The sequence below is a fragment of the Oncorhynchus tshawytscha genome, linkage group LG03 (assembly GCF_018296145.1).
Source record: "Oncorhynchus tshawytscha isolate Ot180627B linkage group LG03, Otsh_v2.0, whole genome shotgun sequence".
NCBI classification, from domain to species: Eukaryota; Metazoa; Chordata; class Actinopteri; order Salmoniformes; family Salmonidae; genus Oncorhynchus; species Oncorhynchus tshawytscha.
The window spans coordinates 1,234,065-1,249,541 of record NC_056431.1 but is presented as its reverse complement, the minus strand read 5'-3'; the positions used below and the strand labels follow the sequence as shown (position 1 = coordinate 1,249,541).

The window sequence follows — 15,477 nt, the reverse complement described above, 5'->3', positions numbered from 1 at the left end:
AGGTGGTGAATTGAGTCTTTATGACAGAAGAGAGGTTCATTTGATCATCAGAAAGGTGGTGAATTGAGTCTTTATGACAGAAGAGAGGTTCATTTGATCATCAGAAAGGTGGTGAATTGAGTCTTTATGACAGAAGAGAGGTTCATTTGATCATCAGAAAGGTGGTGAATTGAGATGAAATAGCAGAATGGGTGTTTTTTATGATGAGCTGCTGTTAGACATAGTACTCCAATACACCTGTCTGTATCCAGCTGTTAACCAATCATAAACATGTCTTTAATAGGCCAAGTAATGTTATCTACCTTCTCTAATAATGTATGACAGCGTGTAAACCAATGCAGTAGTGTAGAGCTGTCCCTCTAACCTGTACAGTCTGTATGAGGAATGTCTCTAGAACCTTATCAGTGGTCCTGGTCTTTGTATTCATGATTACATATTGCTGTGTCACCATGCCCAAAGGCTTAGTCAAACCAGACAGGCTGCACCATCCTACACTCTTATGGGTACATACTACTGTACATTCTCTATCCGTCTGCCTGACTGAAATGTTCACATACATAGTCCGTCTGTTGTTTTAGCCAATAACTTGGCAGAACACTGAGGGGTTCAGTCAGCCAACCAATGACTGAAGAATGCAGGATGCTGTCCTTGCTGGAATGTTGTAGTATATGTCATCATAAGTTCATGGGCAGAGTTTCTGTGTTCACTATAGTTCTCAGTGAGAACGCCATTTTAACCTTACAGGACACAGCAAGACTCCTCTTCGTCATGTTCTTCTTCATCCTCCTCCACTGCACCATATTGGTGACCTGCTGCTGGGCCCACAGACAGAACTACAGTTATATCTCTGACTCTGAGCCCCACCTGTGGGCTTAAGAGAGAGGAGATGGACTTCTAACAACAACCTGGACCTCCATGTTGCTTTGGGGCGGACTGACTCTGAGGCGTTGTGAGAGACAATGGACAATAAGCCCTCTATGGCGTCCATGTTGCTTTGGGGCGGACTGAGTGTGTGGGAAAAGTATGCTAATATGGGCTTATGCAGTCAGACAGGAACCTGTAGTTACCTAGAGACTGAGCTAGTCTAGGAACAGGAGAACGTGTTAATGAAGTCTTGGGAGGGAGGGATCAGGGTTATTATTATTATTAAGCCTTAATAAATCCACAGTAATGATGATCAACCCAGTTCATCCCTCTACTAGGCATGTCATCATGTAACGCATTCCTTCTATACAGCAGGGGAAACAAACCCAGTCCTCCAGGGCCACTGGAATGATGCTCTCACTGTTGTACTCTACAGCATACAGCTTCTGGTTAGAAAGATGTAGGGTGAAACTAGGTGAGACAGCTGTTGTACTCTACAGCATACAGCTTCTGGTTAGAAAGATATAGGGTGAAACTAGGTGAGACAGCTGTTGTACTCTACAGCATACAGCTTCTGGTTAGAAAGATGTAGGGTGAAACTAGGTGAGACAGCTGTTGTACTCTACAGCATACAGCTTCTGGTTAGAAAGATGTAGGGTGAAACTAGGTGAGACAGCTGTTGTACTCTACAGCATACAGCTTCTGGTTAGAAAGATGTAGGGTGAAACTAGGTGAGACAGCTGTTGTACTCTACAGCATACAGCTTCTGGTTAGAAAGATATAGGGTGAAACTAGGTGAGACAGCTGTTGTACTCTACAGCATATAGCTTCTGGTTAGAAAGATTATAGGGTGAAACCAGCACAACCAGTCTCTGCTGGACCTGTCTCTCCCTGCTGTAGAAGGCTCAAACCACCTGTAAGTCAGTGCAACTCAATATCACACTCAATTTGTGCAAATATATACAAAAAGTATTTCAGCAGATTTAGTGTATTTTTATGTGGCTTAATTTGTGTGAAAATACAAAAAAAATGCTCTTAGGTGTGCCCCCCAAAAATGTATTTTCCTATGAATGAAGTTGCACAAAAATGTGTCTTTTCACACGAATTAAGACACACAAAAACACACAAAATCTGCTTAAATAGTTTTTGTACATATTTGCACGAGTTGAGTGTGAGATTGTGTTGCAACGTGTTATAAAGTGCTTGAATTGTGCCAGAACGCAGAAGTACAGAGTATCGCACCTCAAATGTATTACTGTTTTGAGTTTTGGCACCTCTTACAGAGTTTTACTTTAAAATATTGTGGCGTTCTGCCAGTGGCACATAATTATAAACAGTAGGGGCGCCCAAAATAAGTACTGTCACCTATTTCAGTCCACTTCAAGCACTGGTGTCATAGATAGCAGGTTGATGTTGGGTTTCAGTGAGAACGTTCAAGTTAAGAAAGTTACTCAAGTCTTTGTCAATCCAAAGAGGAAGTGTCAACTGAAATATAATTATTTACAGTTGACATCAAAGTATGATTTCATTTGTAGGGTGACTGTACAGGGAATAATGTTTATAATAAGGGAAACAATCAATATAACCTATTTATAGCACTTTTTACAGACGTTTGTCTCAATGTTCTTAACTGCAACCCGGGCCTTAACTCCATAACCAAAAGAGCAAAACAATGTGAACGTGGCCTTCGGAGAAGCAGGTTATTATTACTGACCATGTCATTAGGACATGTCAAGATTACAACAAAATGTTTGCTCAATCTCCTGAAAAAGCAGTGTACTACGTAAACCTAGTGTTTGTTTTGTCACATACGCTCCCCAGCGCGCTGGCTCCGCAAAAGTGCTTCTGGCCTTTCGCCCTTCAAACATGGACAGTTCTATCTGGAAAGGAGTTTGACACATGGACACGACACTATCTGTACTTTCGCAATGTCCGATTTCTGAGAGTTCATGTTGTCTGACCAGAAGAAACTGAGATTTGGGGATATATTCTCTGTGTATCGCTGAATCGTTACATATTGCGGGATAAACTTGTAATTGTAATTTCCGATTGAGTCGACATGCAGCGTTTACCGTGAATACTGTCTCCGCTAAAGCGGGAACATTACCTTGACTTTTCAATCACGCTGTAAAGCTGAACTTCCGCGATACGGATTGAATAGAGCCCGTTGGGACTGTGTGTGTGTGTGTGTGTGTGTGTATGTGTGTGTGTGAGAGAGAGAGAGAGGGGGGTCCATTTAGTTGATGCCTGGGGTGTAATTAGGCTATTAGGACAAATTCATGTAGTTCCCTCCCCGTTTCGTCGTTTGAAACGTTTCTGCAACAGATCTGGTGATGTCTTCGCTTCTGTTATTTTATTAAAACACAGAAGGTGGTCTGATCTATTTGAGTTATGTAAATCAACAGCTGCTCATAACGGCAGTCCAGACTCAGGCCAGCGGAGAGGTAGTCTGGAGAGCTTGTACGGGAACAGGGACAACTTGTATAACGTTTTTTTTCTGCGTTTCAAATGAGTGTTAATTGATGTCAAAGGGAGCAGCTTTATAATCTAGTCTACTGATACGGTGTGATTGGATTTACCGACACAGAGAGATGTCTCGTATTAAAGAAGCGTAAAGATGCCATCGTGGATCAGGCTGGCGGTTCTCCTGTCTGCGCTGACAGTCCACTGCTTTCTGGACGGGACCTGTCCACGGAGAGGTAGGTTGATTTTATTACTGGATTATATCAATCCAATATTTAATAGATCTTGTTTCATGCCTATAGGCTAATCATTTTATTTTCAGTTATGTTTAGGGTGTCCACCCACTCTGCCCAGAGCGGGGGAACGCGCTATGGTGATGAAATGTCACTTTCCTTATGTTATAAAATACATTTTAAGAAGGGGCATTTTCATGGAAAAGTCCCCATGAAGTTATCAAATTAGATATTTGGAGCATGTCAAATAAAAGCTACGAGTTTATATTTTGGGGGAAATAAAGGCATGGATGCATTTTTCTTAAATGTTCCATCTTCAAATTTTGGCATAAGTAAAGGCTTTGATTTGTGGATGAACAGATGGAAAAGGGGTTTCCACTTCACAATAACAGCACTTACAGTTGTCCAGGGAAGCTCTAGTAGCACTTACAGTTGTCCAGGGAAGCTCTAGCAGCACTTACAGTTGTCCAGGGAAGCTCTAGCAGCACTTATAGTTGTCCGGGGAAGCTCTAGCAGCACTTACAGTTGTCCAGGGAAGCTCTAGCAGCACTTACAGTTGTCCAGTGAAGCTCTAGCAGCACTTATAGTTGTCCAGGGAAGCTCTAGCAGCACTTACAGTTGTCCAGTGAAGCTCTAGCAGCACTTATAGTTGTCCAGGGAAGCTCTAGCAGCACTTACAGTTGTCCAGGGAAGCTCTAGCAGCACTTACAGTTGTCCAGGGAAGCTCTAGCAGGGCAGACATTTGATGAACTAACTTGTTGGAAAGGGGGAATCCTATGACAGTGCCACGTTGAAAGTCACTGAACTCTTTAGTAAGGCTATTCTACTGCCAATGTTTGTCTATGGAGATTGCATGGCTGTGTGCTCGATTTTAAACACCTGTCAGAAACAGGTGTGGCTGAAATAGCCGAATCCGCTAATTTGAAGGGGTGTCCACATACGTTTGTATCATTAGCATTATATCCAAAAAGTTGGATTTCGTAACCTAAATATAGAACTTTGTAGACAGAGCGGTGTTGCCTTCTCATATGGACTATTGAGGATTTTACATGTTGTGGTGGTCATCTGCAAAGTTGTTTCTGCTAGTCGCAAAAAGCTAAATTAACATGACATGAGCTGAATTGCATATAAAAGGCTTTGAAAATCAAAAGCTTTTGGTAAGCTCAGTGCTCTGTTGACATTTTACAGAGATAGGGTACTAGGCCCCCCTAAGAACAATGTCTAATTGCTGACACAAAAAAGCTATGTTCTGAGGGGGACAAAATGGTATGTATGGCCTAGCCAGTGGCCTAGCCAGTGGCCTAGCCAGTCTCCAGATCTCAACCCCATAGAAAATCTTTGGTGGGAGTTGAAAGTCCGTGTTGCCCAGCAACAGCCCCAAAACATCACTGCTCTAGAGGAGATCTGCATGGAGGAATGGGCCAAAATACCAGCAACAGTGTGTGAAAACCTTGTGAAGACTTACAGAAAACGTTTGACCTCTGTCATTGCCAACAAAGGGTATATAACAAAGTATTGAGATAAACTTTTATTATTGACCAAATACTTATTTTCCACCATAATTTGCAAATAAATTCATTTAAAATCCTACAATGTGATTTTCTGGATTTTTTTTTTCATTTTGTCTGTCATAGTTGAAGTGTACCTATGATGAAAATTACAGTGGGAGAACTTGCACAATTGGTGGCTGACTAAATACTTTTTTGGACATGATTTGGAAAGGCACACTCCTGTCTATATAAGGTCCCACAGTTGACAGTGCAGAGCAAAAACCAAGCCATGAGGTCGAAGGAATTGTCCGTAGAGCTCCGAGACAAGACTGTGTCGAGGCACAGATCTGGGAAAGGGTACAAAAAGAATTCTGCCGCATTAATGGTCCCCAAGAACACAGTGGCCTTCATCATTCTTAAATGGAAGAAGTTTGGAAACACCAAGACTCTTCCTAGAGCTGGCTGCCTGGCCAAACTGGACAATCAGGGGAGAAGTGCCTTCATGAGGGAGGTGACCAAGAACCCGATGGTCACTCTGACAGAGCTCCAGAGTTCCTCTGTGGAGATGGGAGAACCTTCCAGAAGGACAACCATCTCTGCAGCACTCCAGCAATCAGGTCTTTATGGTTGAGTGGTCCAAATGGAATCCACTCCTCAGTAAAAAGGCACATGATAGCCTGCTTGGGGTTTGTCAAAAGGCACCTAAAGGACTCTGACCATGAGAAACAAGATTCTCTGGTCTGATGAAACCAAGATTGAACTCTTTGGCCTGAATGCCAAGCGTCACGTCTGGAGGAAACCTGGCAACATCCCTACAGTAAAGCATGGTGGTGGCAGCATCATGCTGTGGTGATGTTGTTCAGTGGCAGGGACTGAAAGACTAGTCAAGATCGAGGGAAAGCTGAACGGAGCAGAGTACAGAGAGATCCTTGATGAAAACCTGCTCCAGAGCGCTCAGGATCTCCGACTGGGTGAAGGTTCATCTTTCAACAGGACAACGACCCTAAGCACACAGCCAAGAGAACACAGGAGGGCCTTCGGGACAAGTCTCTGAATGTCTTTGAAAGGCCCATCCAGAGCCTGGACCCGATCGATCCAACATCTCTGGAGAGACCTGAAAATAGCTGTGCAGCAACACTCCCCAACCAACCTGACAGAGCTTGAGAGGATCTGCAGAGAAGAATGGGAGAAACTCCCCAAATACATGTTTGCCAAATTGAAGCGTCATACCCAAGAATACTCTGTAATCTCAGCCAAAGGTGCTTCAACAAAGTGCTGTGTAAATGGTCTGAATACTTACAGTTGAAGTCAGAAGTTTACATACACTTAGGTTGGAGTTATTAAAACTCGTTTTTCACCACTCCACAAATTTCTTGTTGACAAACTATAGTTTTGGTAAGTCAGTTTCGGACATCTACTTTGTGCACGACACAAGTAATTTTTCCAACAATTGTTTACAGACAGATTATTTAACTTATAATTCACTGTATCACAATTCCAGTGGGTCAGAAGTTTACATACACTAAGTTGACTGTGCCTTTAAACAGATTGGGAAATTCCAGAAAATTATGTCATGGCTTTAGAAGCTTCTGATAAGCTAATTGACATAATTTGAGTCAATTGGAGGTGTACCTGTGGATGTATTTCAAGGCATACCTTCAAACTCAGTGCCTCTTTGCTTGACATCATGGGAAAATCAAATGAAATCAGCTAAGACCTCAGAAAAAAACATTGTAGACCTTCACAAATCTTGTTCATCCTTGGGAGCAATTTCCAAATGCCTGAAGGTACCACGTTCATCCGTACAAACAATCGTACGCAAGTATAAACACCATGGGACCACGCAGCCGTCATACCGCCCAGGAAGGAGACACGTTCTGTCTCCTTGAGATTAACTTACTTTGGTGCGAAAAATGCAAATCAATCCCAGAACAACAGCAAAGGACCTTCCGCTAGGCGGAAACAGGTCAAAAGTATCTATATCCACAGTAAAACGAGTCCTATATCGACACAACCTGAAAGGCTGCTCAGCAAGGAAGAAGCCACTGCTCCAAAACCACCATAAAAAAGCCAGACTACGGTTTGCAACTGCACATGGGGACAAAGATCTTACTTTTTGGAGAAATGTTCTCTGGTCTGATGAAACAAAAATAGAACTGTTTAGCCATAATGACCATCGTTATGTTTGGTGGAAAAAGTGGGAGGCTTGCAAGTGAAGAACACATCCCAACCGTGAAGCACGGGGGTGGCAGCATCATGTTGTGGGGGTGCTTTGCTGCAAGAGAGACTGGTGCACTTCACAAAATAGATGGCATCATGAGGCTGGAAAATTCTGTGGATATATTGAAGCAACATCTCTAAACATCAGTGAGGAAGTTAAAGCTTGGTCGCAAATGGGTCTTCCAAATGGACAATGACCCCAAGCATACTTCCAAAGTTGTGGCAAAATGCCTTAAGGACAACAAAGTCAAGGTATTGGAGTGGCCATCACAAATCCCTGACCTCAATCCCATAGAAAATGTGTGGGCAGAACTGAAAAAGCGTGTGCGAGCAAGGAGGCCTACAAACCTGACTCAGTTACACCAGCTCTGTCAGGAGGAATGGGCCAAATTTCACCCAACGTATTGTGGGAAGCTTGTGGAAGGCTGGCTGAAATGTTTGACCCAAGGTAAACAATTTAAAGGCAATGCCAACAAATACTAATTGAGTGTATGTAAACCTCTGACCCACTGGGAATGTGATGAAAGAAATAAAAGCTGAAATAAATCATTCTCTCTACTATTATTCTGACATTTCACATTCTTAAAATAAAGTGGTGATCCCAACTGACCTAAGACAGGGAGTTTTTACTAGGATTAAATATCAGGAATTGTAAAAAAAAAAAAAAATAAAAAAAAACTGAGTTTAAATGTATTTGGCTAAGGTGTATGTAATCTTCCGACTTCAATATTTATACATTTTGTGTGTAGATTGATGAGGATTTTAATGTTTTAATCCATTTGAGAGTAAGGGTGTAAAGTAACAAAATGTGGAAGAAGTGAAGGGGTCTGAATACTTTCCGAATGCTCTGGATATCACTTGTAAATGATATACAAAATATACTACTTTCTAAACATGAGACAAGTTTGAAAGTCCAGGGTTCTGGGAACAGTATTGGTATTAGGCCAACATTGTCAAGGCTAGAGCCAATCGTGTTTACTCAGACCCAAGGGTAAACTAACAAGCCACAGATTTGTCAAAACCCTTAAATAATTCTGTTTCTACAGGGTTTCCTTCACATTATCAGCTGGTGTCACCAGTTTGGCTTTTGCCAGTCTTTATAGAGAATCTCCAGTGTCTAGTGACAGCAGCTTTATGGAGGTTGGGGCCACAGACAGAGAGATTGTTATACTATTTGTTCATTTTTAGTAAAGAATGTTAATCAGTAAACATTTAGACAAATGTTTTGTAGCTCTGTGACGGAGCTTTAATGGTGGGAGAAAGGGATAGGGGAGGAGAGAAACAGAATGACAGACAGGGTGAGAGAGAAAGAGTTTGTTCAAGAAGAGACAGGCTGAGAGAAGATAAATACTGAAAGGAGATGGAAGAGAGAGACTTTGAGAAAGAGGAGGGAAGAAGGGATGTGATGAAAGAGGAAGTGAGAGAGGGGTTGGTGATCAGTTATGCAATGTGTTCTCTCAGTTTATCTCTACTGCCCAGTCAACCACAACCTATACACCTAAACGTGTGTGTGTATAAGGGTACATCTGTGCCTGCATGTGTGTCCATGTCTGTGTGTCTCTACAGTATTGACTCATTATGTCTTTCTCTCTCCCTCCAGACCCCCCTCCCAGGGTGCTGGTTGTGTCCCCAGGCAGCGTTCTGGTCTTGGCCTGTAGTGGTCAGGTGGAGGTGAACGGGCTGGAGGTGATGGTTAACAGGGCCAAGCACACCAGCACCACCGCTGGAAATGGAAAATACACCAGTGTCATTACCGGAGTACACCCCACCACTGTCAGCACCACAACAAACACCACATCTAACAGAACCACTGTCAGCACCACAACAAACACCACATCTAACAGAACCACTGTCAGCACCACAACAAACACCACATCTAACGGAACCAATGTCAGCACCACAACAGACACCAAATCAAACAGAACCACTGTCAGCACCACAACAGACACCACATCTAACAGAACCACTGTCAGCACCACAACAAACACCACATCTAACGGAACCACTGTCAGCACCACAACAGACACCACATCTAACAGAACCACTGTCAGCACCACAACAAACACCACATCTAACGGAACCACTGTCAGCACCACAACAAACACCACATCTAACGGAACCACTGTCAGCACCACAACAAACACCACATCTAACGGAACCAATGTCAGCACCACAACAGACACCACATCTAACGGAACCACTGTCAGCACCACAACAGACACCACATCTAACGGAACTACAGTCAGTGCTATAAAAGACAGTGATAATGGAACTACAGTCAGTGCTATAAAAGACAGTGATAATGGAACTACAGTCAGTGCTATAAAAGACAGTGATAATGGAACTACAGTCAGTGCTATAAAAGACAGTAGTGATAATGGAACTACAGTCAGTGCTATAAAAGACGGTAGTGATAATGGAACTACAGTCAGTGCTATAAAAGACAGTAGTGATAATGGAACTACAGTCAGTGCTATAAAAGACAGTAGTGATAATGGAACTACAGTCAGTGCTATAAAAGACGGTAGTGATAATGGAACTACAGTCAGTGCTATAAAAGACGGTAGTGATAATGGAATAGACACATTTTCTACTGGAAAGGACACTATTGTCCTTACCGTAACAGACACTCCTGTCATAAGCTGGACAGATGATACCGGGACAGACAGTACGGAGAAAACCGTCATCAGGAACACTCGTGCAGGAAACCACACTCTTACTGTGAGAGAAGTTAACAAAGGGAATGGAGAGAATGAGGAAGATGAAACAGAGGAGGAGCACAAAGGAGAAGGAGAGCAGAGGGATACAGGGCGGAGTCTTTATACTGTCAATCAACCAGGACATACAGATCCACAGAAACTATTTCCTCTTACTGGGACATCGCTCCAACCAACCAGAGACAGCGGAGTGGGAGGGGCTGACACTGAGCTGTCCTCTAATCGGTGGACTGATGCGATGGACAGTGAGCATGACTATGAGGAAGAGGAGGGGGGGGGATGGTGAGGGGGCTGAGAGGGAGGTCTCAGTGGAGACTGAACGGGAGGCCGCTGAGAGGAGGAGAGGAAAGAGGAGGAGTAGTGGTGTTAGGGAGGAGAGGCGCCACTCTGACCCTGCCCTCCCTGGCGGTGGGTGACTCTGGGAACTACAGCTGCCACCGCGGGGGCAAACTGGTCTCCTCTCTGAGGGTGAGCGTGGCAGGTGAGTTATACTGATGGCATCTCTCTGTCTAACCTCATCACCTCTGGTCATTGAAGCTGACAACCATACTGTATGTGTTCTGTGAAGTGTGAATCAGCAGCAGACATTCATGGTCACATAAGAACAACGGACAAACATTCTGGATTTTCCCCTGGAATGTCTTTCAGTTCCCCCAGAGAGGCCTAAGCTGTCCTGCTATAAGAGGTCACCCAGCAGTAAGATCCGCTGTGATTGGACAGCGAGTCAACCGGTGACTCCTGTCCCTCAGTGCTACCTCCTCCTACGGAAAGGGTGAGAGCACACATCTTCTTTTCCTTCTTTCTCATCTTCCTCATCACCCCCTTCTTCCTCGCCCTCATCACACTCTTCTTTCTCCACTTCCTCATCACCCTCTTCTTCCTCCTCTTCCTCATCACCCCCTTCTTCCTCGCCCTCATCACACTCTTCTTTCTCCACTTCCTCATCACCCTTTTCTTCCTCCTCTTCCTCATCACCCTCTTCTTTCTCCTCTTCCTCATTCATTTGTGTTAAATGACTTACTTTATCATACAGATGATGCCAACAGAACAGTGTGGGTGGAATACTAACTCTCTCTCTCTCTCTCTCTCTCTCTCTCTCTCTCTCTCTCAGTCTATCAGGGTCATTCTCTCGTGTCAACTGTTCCTACTCCGCCCTGCTGTCTCGGTGTTGGTGTGCTATAGGTCATCAAGAGAAGGAGAATAGAGAGCCACACCTGGCCTACCTGTGTGTCACCAACACTGCTGGCAACACCACCAGCCCACTCCTAGACTTCACACCTCTGGACATTAGTGAGTGTGTGTGTGATATGTGTGTGCGTAAAGCATGTGTGTGTGTGTCTGTGTGTGTCTATGTTTGATATGAGTGTGTGCGTACAGGCATGTGCGAGTGTGTCTGTTTATGTGTGTGTGCATGCATGCAGGCATGTGCGTGTGTGTCTGTTTGTGTGTGTGTGTGTGTGTGTGTGTGTGTGTGTGTGTGTGTGTGTGTGTGTGTGTGTGTGTGCGTACGTGTGTGTGTGTGTGTGTGTGTGTGTGTGTGTGTGTGATGTGAGTATAGGTTTGTGTGCATGCTTAACAGACCACTCAATGAGACACCTTGCTAACATTCTCCTCCTCTCCCTCCCTCTCTCACCTTTTCTCCCTCCCTCCCTCCCTGTGTGTAGTTAATCCAGACCCCCCCAGCTCAGTGGTGGTGAGGGGTGTGGAGGGGCAGGAGAGGAGACTGAGGGTGGGCTGGGCTGTTCCTCACTCCTGGAAAGAGAGAGACCGCTATCACGAGCTGCTTTATGAGCTCAGATACCACACCATGCCACACGGAACACAGGTGTGTGGCTTCGCATGCGTGTGTTGGTGTGTCTGTGTGTTTGTGTAATGACCCATGTTGTTCATCTAGCCTGCGCTGTTCTGGGTGTTGGTGTAATGACCCATGTTGTTCATCTAGCCTGCTCTGTTCTGGGTGTTGGTGTAATGACCCATGTTGTTCATCTAGCCTGCTCTGTTCTGGGTGTTGGTATAATGACCCATGTTGTTCATCTAGCCTGCTCTGTTCTGGGTGTTGGTGTAATGACCCATGTTGTTCATCTAGCCTGCTCTGTTCTGGGTGTTGGTGTAATGACCCATGTTGTTCATCTAGCCTGCTCTGTTCTGGGTGTTGGTGTAATGACCCATGTTGTTCATCTAGCCTGCTCTGTTCTGGGTGTTGGTGTAATGACCCATGTTGTTCATCTAGCCTGCTCTGTTCTGGGTGTTGGTGTAATGACCCATGTTGTTCATCTAGCCTGCTCTGTTCTGGGTGTTGGTGTAATGACACATGTTGTTCATCTAGCCTGCGCTGTTCTGGGTGTTGGTGTAATGACCCATGTTGTTCATCTAGCCTGCTCTGTTCTGGCTCAAACAGACATTACTTTTTCTATTTTGTCATCTGTGTGTATTTTTGGTTTTACTATCATTGTGGTGACCAGAAGTCCTCACAAGGTTTGTAAAACAAGGACAATTCAAGTGGGGACATTTCACCAATCTCCACAAGGAAAAGGGCTATTTTAGGCTGAGGGTTTAGATTTATGGTTAGGGTTATAATTAGGGTTAGGGGGTTTGCGGTTAAGGTTAGGTTTAGGGTGTTAGGGAAAATAGTATATTAAATGTGAATAAGGATAGTAAAACAAAAGTGTTGGTGTGTGTGTGTGCATGTAGATCAAAGGGACCACCACAGCCCGGTTCTACACTATAACAGATGCGTTGCCAGGAGTACAGTACCTGATCCAACTCAGAGCTAAGGAAGAGTTTGATGGCCACTGGAGTGAATGGAGCACGGCTGTCTACGCCAACACCTGGACAGGTAACACACACCAGATCTGTACGTGCTTAATTCAACTCTTCCATAATATCATCCAGGACCAGGCTAACGAGAACCATCCAGCCCATAGACAAAGGTAGTCATGACAACCCCTCCCTGTTCCTTCCTTTCTGCTCTGGTCTCTAGTCTTAACAGATACTTAACAGATGCTTCACAGCTTACCTGTCAACTCCCTTACCCTTCAACGGGTCCTGTTCATGTACCCAGCCAGACACACACTCCTCTACACTAGTGGAAGTATTAGCCAGTTAGCTGTGTATGTGTGGTTCATGGTGAATGTCCTTTATTACAGCCCCTGTGCCAACTGCGTTCAGCGATCTTTCTACTGTTATGGTAAGAAACACACACACAGTGCTCCTAGTTGTTAAATCTCTCTGTGACATCTTTCTTTCTCACATTGTCTCATTCTGTCTCTCCAGCAGGACTACACAGATGACACAGATTCTGGCTCTGGTATGACAGAAGAGACATCAGGTTAGTGGGACAGAGAGCTACTGTATGTCGATTGGATGAAGTTACAGTGTGTTTGTGTTAGAGAGAGTTAAGTGGGATATTTCAATGTCAGAAATCCCCCTCCCTTACAGAAGGCCATAACAGGAAGCTAATGTCATAACCTCATCAACTGAACGTGCTTCAGGAAACACAGAACCTGGGCCAACTCATCTCACCCCATTCTTTAAGTTTCACACAAATACTGTACACACACACACACACACACACACACACACACACACACACACACACACACACACACACACAAACATCAGTATAATAGTGTAACAGTTTATTAATATCATTACCTTTCACCTGCACTCTCTCCCCCTCCCTCCCTTTCTCCCTCCCTTCCCCCTCTCTCTCCCCTCCCTCTCTCCCCCCTCCTTCCTCCTCTCCCTCCCTCCCCCTCCTTTCTCTTCTCTCTCCCTCCCTCCCTCCCCCTCCTTTCTCTTCTCTCTCTCTCCCTCCCCCTCCTTTCTCTCCTCTCTCCCTCCCTCCCTCTCTCTCACTCTCCCGACCCCTCTCTCTCTCCCTACCTACCGACCCCTCTCTCTCTCCCTCCCTACCTCCCCCTCTCTGCCTCCCAACCACTCTGTTTTCCCCTCTCCCTCTCTCTCTCCCTCTCCCTCCCAGTCTCTGAGTCTCGGGGTGATGTGGAGGTGTGGCCTCATGTCCTGTGGGTGGTTGCTTCCTGTGTGCTGCTGTCCATCACTCTGTTGTCCACCTACCTCTACAGGTAAACCACTCCCCTCTGCTCTTCACCTCCACTCTGATCCTCCCATTCTCACTACGATAACTGTATTCAGTCTGAACAATCTATGTTAAACCCTGTCCTGTACATATCTATGGTTATCATGATTAACCATCAGTTAATTAACTAGCTGTTAAGTTTGTCATCTACAGAAAAAACAAGCACAACACCATTTATCTAAATACCTTCCCCTCTCTCTTGTTCCCTTTCTCATCGCACACTGCCTTTCCTCCCTCCTCTCTCTTTCCTACACCCTCTGTCCCCGCCCTCTCTCTTCCTCCCTTTCTCATCGCACACTGCCTTTCCTCCCTCCTTTCTCCTTCTCTCTTTCCTACACCCTCTGTCCCCGCCCTCTCTCTTCCTCCCTTTCTCATCGCACACTGCCTTTCCTCCCTCCTTTCTCCTTCTCTCTTTCCTACACCCTCTGTCCCCGCCCTCTCTCTTCCTCCCTTTCTCATCGCACACTGCCTTTCCTCCCTCCTTTCTCCTTCTCTCTTTCCTACACCCTCTCTCTCCCCACCCTCCACCCGCCCTCTCTCTCTCTCTCTCTCAGACACAGGGAGAGGTTCCTGTCTAAACTGTGGAGGTTGAGTCCCGTCTCCTCCTCTCCTGCTTGCCCCTCCCCCCCAGTCACAACCCTGCCTACCCAGGAAGGACATGCCCTCGTGAACTTTGACCACCCAATCTACGGGGAACCTGTCCCACAGGAAGAAGAGAGGAAGGAGGAGGATGAAGAGGAGGAAGAAGAGGAGAAGGGGGAAGTTATTCGCTTTAACAACACAAGCTATTTTCTGGTCCAGAGCAAATGATATGCCTGCTCTTAAAACAAACCCCTTACCCTCTATCCCAGGCCCTTACCGCTAGCCCCCTGTTCCCCTAGTCCAGGCTGGAGAAGCCCTGTTATTTCACTGTTTGGATGTGTGCAGTATTTTGTTCTCATTAGGGAAAATGAGCCAGTAGAGTAATGATGTAAATATTCATTTGTGTGTCTATAAAAAAGTATTGGGTTTTTGTAAATAATTTTGTCAGAATGAAATAAATATTTTTGAATACAAACTTGTGTAAAGACAGTTTATTTAGAAAATGCTGTTCTGAGTGTATAATCACATTTGTAGTGAAGGAAATGTATTTGTGCCCAGCAGGTGATGGTAGTCGTCTATAAATGTGTTGTACACAACAACTAGGATATTTTTATCTGGGTATACATGCCATTTTTACTGGGATCTGTCACTGACAGTGTACAAAACATCCGATTCAATCCGTGTAGATGAAGGGGGGGACAGGTTAAAGAAGGATTCTGGTAGTAGGTGTCGGGGAAGTGGGGGGGCAGGTTAAAGAAGGATTCTTAAGCCTTGAGAAAATTGAGTCATGGATTGTGTGTGTGTGTCAT

General features: G+C 44.8%; 1 pseudogene; it reads left to right on the top strand.

The window, feature by feature from the left end:
• Window positions 1–3,079: 3,079 nt before the first annotated feature.
• Window positions 3,080–15,143, top strand: LOC112235362 (annotated as a pseudogene).
• The last annotated feature ends 334 nt before the right edge of the window (window positions 15,144–15,477 follow it).